Here is a 5,276-nt window from a genome sequence, read left to right as displayed (position 1 = left end):
CCTCAAAACAAACGCACACATAAATAACAAAGGAAAATACATAATTTAATAAATCCACAATATGATAACATTTTACAGATTAATTTAATAAACTTTTACAAAACATAGGTTGATGTTATATCGGGGGGGAAAATACATATTTAAACATTTCAATTAGTCTCTGCATATTTAAGTAATGCTAGTTTATATAACAGATGAACAGATGTACAATATCCAGAAAGTAGATGCAAACAATATATATAATGTGTGCATTTCCAACATATCCTCTGAAAGAGTGTTAGTCGTTGAGTTGAGTAGTGAGCCATTCTTTTTTTTTTTTCGTGGTGCGATGTCTGCTGAGAAGTCCTTGTATGCCTCGCTGACTTTGAGGACATCTGGGTCTGGCAGCTCCCCCCCACACGGCCTTGTAACGTGTACTCCTTTGAACATGTTTATATGATAATTAGGACTTTAAGAAACATTTTACACTCGAACAACAATCACAAAGTTGTAGCAGGCTACATACAATTACTTAGGACAATAGATATGACCTTACACCGTCAGCAACTGTAAACTGCTTTGGCTTAGTGGAAGTGAACACCATGTCACTCACTCTGCCTGGTTTCACACCCTATTAATTACACAAAAGAATTGTCAAATTAATTGAAAAGGTCGTTGATGCAACATACTAGATCAGCTCTTGGCACAAACGAAATACTCATTAAACCGTGGATTGGTTGTGAACACATACTGTACTTACCATGGTTCTTGGCTTGTGCCATCGCTGCTCTGTTTCAGTGCAGCTGAGGACAGGGACAGCAGCCAGGTTGAGTGTGGAGTAGTGTGCGGTCTGGAACAGCAGTGCAACATTGTGGTTGCAGAGTGCTGTTCCAGCTACACAGGAACACTTTGCCACTCCAATCTCCATAGGTGAGCAGTTCTTAAAACAAAATGTCAGTCATTTACATTTAGGACACTGCTTCAATGAGAAAGCTGAGAGCAGGCTGATCAGGCAAGTAATAGGTGTTGGAAAAGGCTACCATGTCAGGTTGTTAGTCACATCACATACACAGAAGTTCTGCTGTTTGGAATACTGTAATTTAAGGACATTCAAACAGATACGCTTGTATAGCCTGTCTCAGCTCTCTCAATGTATTATCTCAGGGGTACTCAAATACAAATCTTAAAGGTCCAAAATAAATGTTTCAATAAGACAAAGGTCCGTTTATTACGGTCATTCAAACTTTTAAACAATTGCAATTCTTAACACGAGGTTGCAAAAATAAAAATAATCTGTATGCAGCAGTTTTCATTGTTATTGTGTCTGTGCTTGACCCCTCAGAGTCGCAGTGTAAGAGCTGCACAGTTATGAATAAAGGCAGCTGCACCCTCTTTCATTCAGCATTCCCATTATTGCTTTATAAATGTCTTGCCCCCTTGTGTGTCCACTGAGGTTCGTCAGGCCCAACACATCTTCAACAAACTCCCCCTTTGCCTCATCATAACAACTCACAAACACCAGCAACTGAGCATTGTCAGTGGTGTCAGTGGACTCACCCACATCTAAGGAAATGCACTGTGCATTTTTTATTCCATCACAAAGCTGATTAATCAAATCACCAGCCAGTATTTATGTTCTTCTGGTTGCTGTGGAATCTGAGAGGGGCTTGATTTGACCTGTTATTTCCTCTTTTTGTTTGCCTTCAAACATGTTCTCCATCACTTCAGTCATGCATTCTTTTATACTTCAGTTATTATCCAGTGGAAAGTCCTTACCTACTGGCCTAGTTAAATCAAAGTGGTTACTTTTTTTTGGCTGGGCAGTGTAGTTTTACACACCGTCTTATTTGACTTTCTCAGGATTTAAAACAGTTTTTTGGGGGCAGACCCCCACAAAGAAAAACATATATTTACACACGTAAGGTCATCATCTTAATAGTTTTGTATGCTCATCCGTGAGCAGAGCATCAAGTTGACATGTCTATTACAGCTGAATGCGGCTATTACCATTTTGTTCAGCAAAACGCCTCACAAACGTATTAAGATCAACAGCTTTAGTGCGTTTTGATTCAATGCTGAGTACAGCCAAACTGACAGTCTCTTCTCTGTCATTGTCGACCGCAAATACCTCATTCCTTCAGTGCTTGGGTCCGAATCGGTCAGAATGCTTCTCGTTTTGCGCCGTCCCGTTCAAATGAAATCGCCGCCAATCATATGTCCACGCTCGCGCCAGGACCGGGGGAGGGGTTACATGACGTGCATCTTGTGCTGCATTCATTTGCACTCGGACATTAGAGACTTTCTCTCATAAATGTCCGATGAGTCACAACTTTTCTTTCAAAACAAAGCTGCCAACTGGGGTGGCAGCTGGGGTGGCAAGGCCTATTTTTAGGGTGTCAGTTGCCACCCCGGTAGGTGAAACTAGGCCACTAGCTACAGTACAGATGGAACTAGATGAGCTGTTAACTCTCGCTCTGAATTTTTTTTTTTTTAAACTCTCGCTCTGACTCAGACAGGTTGAAAGAGACGAGACGACGAGACACACATTTTTCCCACCCGCATTCCGCGAAGACCCGCCCTACTGTGCCTCTGATTCGCAGATTGATTGGGGGGGGGGAAACGCTGACGGGATGCTGAATGTGATTGGACCAATGCGTTGACAGACACACACAGACAGACAGTGGAACAGGACATGCAGAGCGCTATTTGCAGTCTATGGACATAGCGGATCATTTTGACTCGTTGCGTTGTGGCGATGTCTCGCAGATAACACAGATAATACAGATAATACATATGAAAAGTATAATTTGCTCAGAGTCCAGAGACAGTTGTGGTTCGGTCCGGATCCGGACCGGAGTCCGGACTTTGAGGATGCCTGTATTATCTTATATTATAACTACATAAAATAGTGTTAGTAAAACGTTGAACAGCTTAACATAGATGTAGGGTACAAAACCAGCACTTACCAAACACTGGCCAATACAAATAATTGGACCCTACATGGATTATACTAACCATTCAGTAAAGAACAGCAGCCGTCACAACCAGTTTCTGGGGTTTCCATGAAAGCAGAGACGGTTTTCAACCTCTCATTAAGAATCTTTGATGAAAGCTAAGTTTGGGTTTAGCTCATTTTACACGAGAGGGTTACAAAACGAATATAAATCTGTAGCCCCTTCATGCTACAGACACATAGCTAGCTACCAGTTGATGTGAGCAAATGTATTGTCACTATGTAATCTGTTGCAACACGTCAGCTAGCTAGGCTTATTTGAATCCTAAATCACAGGTTACCTACTCTTGCCACATCAAAACCCCAGAACATGAACCTGATTGAGGCTTTGAACCGATTAACACTTTTTATTTTCCTCCCTACTCTGAAATCGTGAGGCTTTTCATGCTTTCTCATGGACCTGTAACAGCTAGCCCTGATGCTCACCAGACCCGGCGCCAGAACAAATCTAAAGGGAGGGCATATGATTTTCATGGGAGGGCACACAACACCGTCACGTGCTGTGCGGGCCTGCGGCACAATATATATATCAAACAGCAAGGCCAACACCATTGCGTAAAGACGCACACTTATCTCAAATACATACACAAATAAAGGGCAACATAGAAACCACTTTTGAAACATTGTGTGCGTGGCAGCACAAACACTGGTAAATCACCAGCAAGGCACACTGGTTAAGGATGGCAGCTTCCTCATCGTTGCACTCGGAGAGAAATAGTAGAGACGGAGACGATGAGCTGCTGTTATCTCTATTATGGCATTTTGCATGTCGTGAGAGGTGTATGTTGCTTTGTGGGGAATGCTTTCCATTATTTTGGCCAACTCTGCATCTTTGTACTGCAGCGTATACTCAAACAGCGATAGGAAGAGTCCACTGCCTGAATCGGACATGCTGTGGAGTGAATCGTGGTCACCTCTGAGAGGGAGTTGGTTGACAGCTAAAAAAGCTATAATATCAACGACAGCTGACATGTAATAACGGTTCCGTGCCAGCTGATCTGCACCAAAGTACTCATTTCCTTATTTGTTTCCTTGCGTATCTGTCTCTCTCTCCACAAGAACATGTGTTCTTTTGATGCGGCATGTCTTAGCAGTACTTTATCAGTCTGTAATGCGTGTTTCCAGTCGCAAAAACCTTTGACAGTAAAAGCCGCATCAGATGAAGACGTATTTACTTTAAACTGTCTACAGGGGAAACAAAAGGCTGCGTCTGCTTCTAACGAATATTCAAGCCATGGTCTGTTGTACCATGCAGCGGCAAAAGTGCGCTTCTTTCCTGAAAACAATCTCCCTGGAAAACGATCCAGTTTCACCTGGTTGGGTTTATTAACCCCAAGATCATCTGGGGCTGTTGGTCTTTGAGCGGTTGCTGGCCCATACCTGTTGATGTGCTGCAAGGTAGCGTCTGTGGAGGCACCGGCACGGAGGAGGAGGAGGATGCTGGCGGGTGTGGTACAGGGTGTGGCAACGCAGGTGGTGATGGTAGGGGCACAAGGAGCTGTGCCTCGGAGGACAGCGTTGGTGGCGGCCGCCTTGATGAGTCAAGGCTTGGGCTCGCTAACTCAGCCCCGGGGTTTGCCGAGGCAGAGATGGGGACTCGAGTCGCACTTAAGTCGCACACACAGAGACTTCAGACTTGACTTGGACTCCTGCTCAAAAGACTTCGGACTCGACTTGGACTCGTGTTTTGGGACTCGTGAACAATCATTGTGTTTTCTATTTTTGGCGTATTAAAGGTGGGGTAGGTAAGTTTGAGAAACCGGCTCGAAATTGCTAGAATTTGAAAATACACAACCGGAGAAAATCTGCCACTTCCTCACAGAGCCCCTCCTCCAACACACACGAACGCGCACATGACCAATGAGGGCACGAGATACGTTTGTGCCCCGATGGAAGGCTGACAGGCAGGTAGGCCATCCAGTTACTTTAGCTGGGCCGGCTATCGGGATGTTAAGAGCATTCCATGGAATATAACAAAAAGTGTATCTCGAGCCGGTTTCTCAAACTTACCTACCCCACCTTTAACATTAACATTAACATCATGGTAACACCATGGCGACCGGCGGCACACCTGCAGCTGTACCGCTTGTAATTAGGTTCAACTATAAAAACTTCGAACAAAACGCCGGCGGCACCAACAAAAGGAGCGCACACTGCAAAGTCTGCAATATTAAAATCAAGGATGCTGGTGCAACAACGTCAAATTTCATCAGGCACTTGAAAACTCACCCGGAGAGGTCAGTCACATTAACGCATATGGACGGTTAGCAAACATGTTTAGCTC

The 5,276-nt window shown here is 44.0% G+C and overlaps 1 long non-coding RNA gene across 1 annotated transcript; it reads right to left on the bottom strand.

Moving 5' to 3' along the window:
• Positions 1–390: 390 nt before the first annotated feature.
• LOC117536426 lies at positions 391–794 on the bottom strand. The gene is made up of 3 exons (XR_004567562.1): positions 740–794; positions 531–610; positions 391–419 (listed from the first exon to the last, which is right to left on the bottom strand). It is a non-coding gene; the product is annotated as an uncharacterized LOC117536426 (long non-coding RNA).
• Positions 795–5,276: the final 4,482 nt, after the last annotated feature.

The sequence above is a fragment of the Gymnodraco acuticeps genome, unplaced genomic scaffold, assembly GCF_902827175.1.
Source record: "Gymnodraco acuticeps unplaced genomic scaffold, fGymAcu1.1, whole genome shotgun sequence".
NCBI classification, from domain to species: Eukaryota; Metazoa; Chordata; class Actinopteri; order Perciformes; family Bathydraconidae; genus Gymnodraco; species Gymnodraco acuticeps.
The sequence above is the reverse complement of the archived record's forward strand: the minus strand, read 5'-3'. Positions and strand labels throughout refer to the sequence as shown.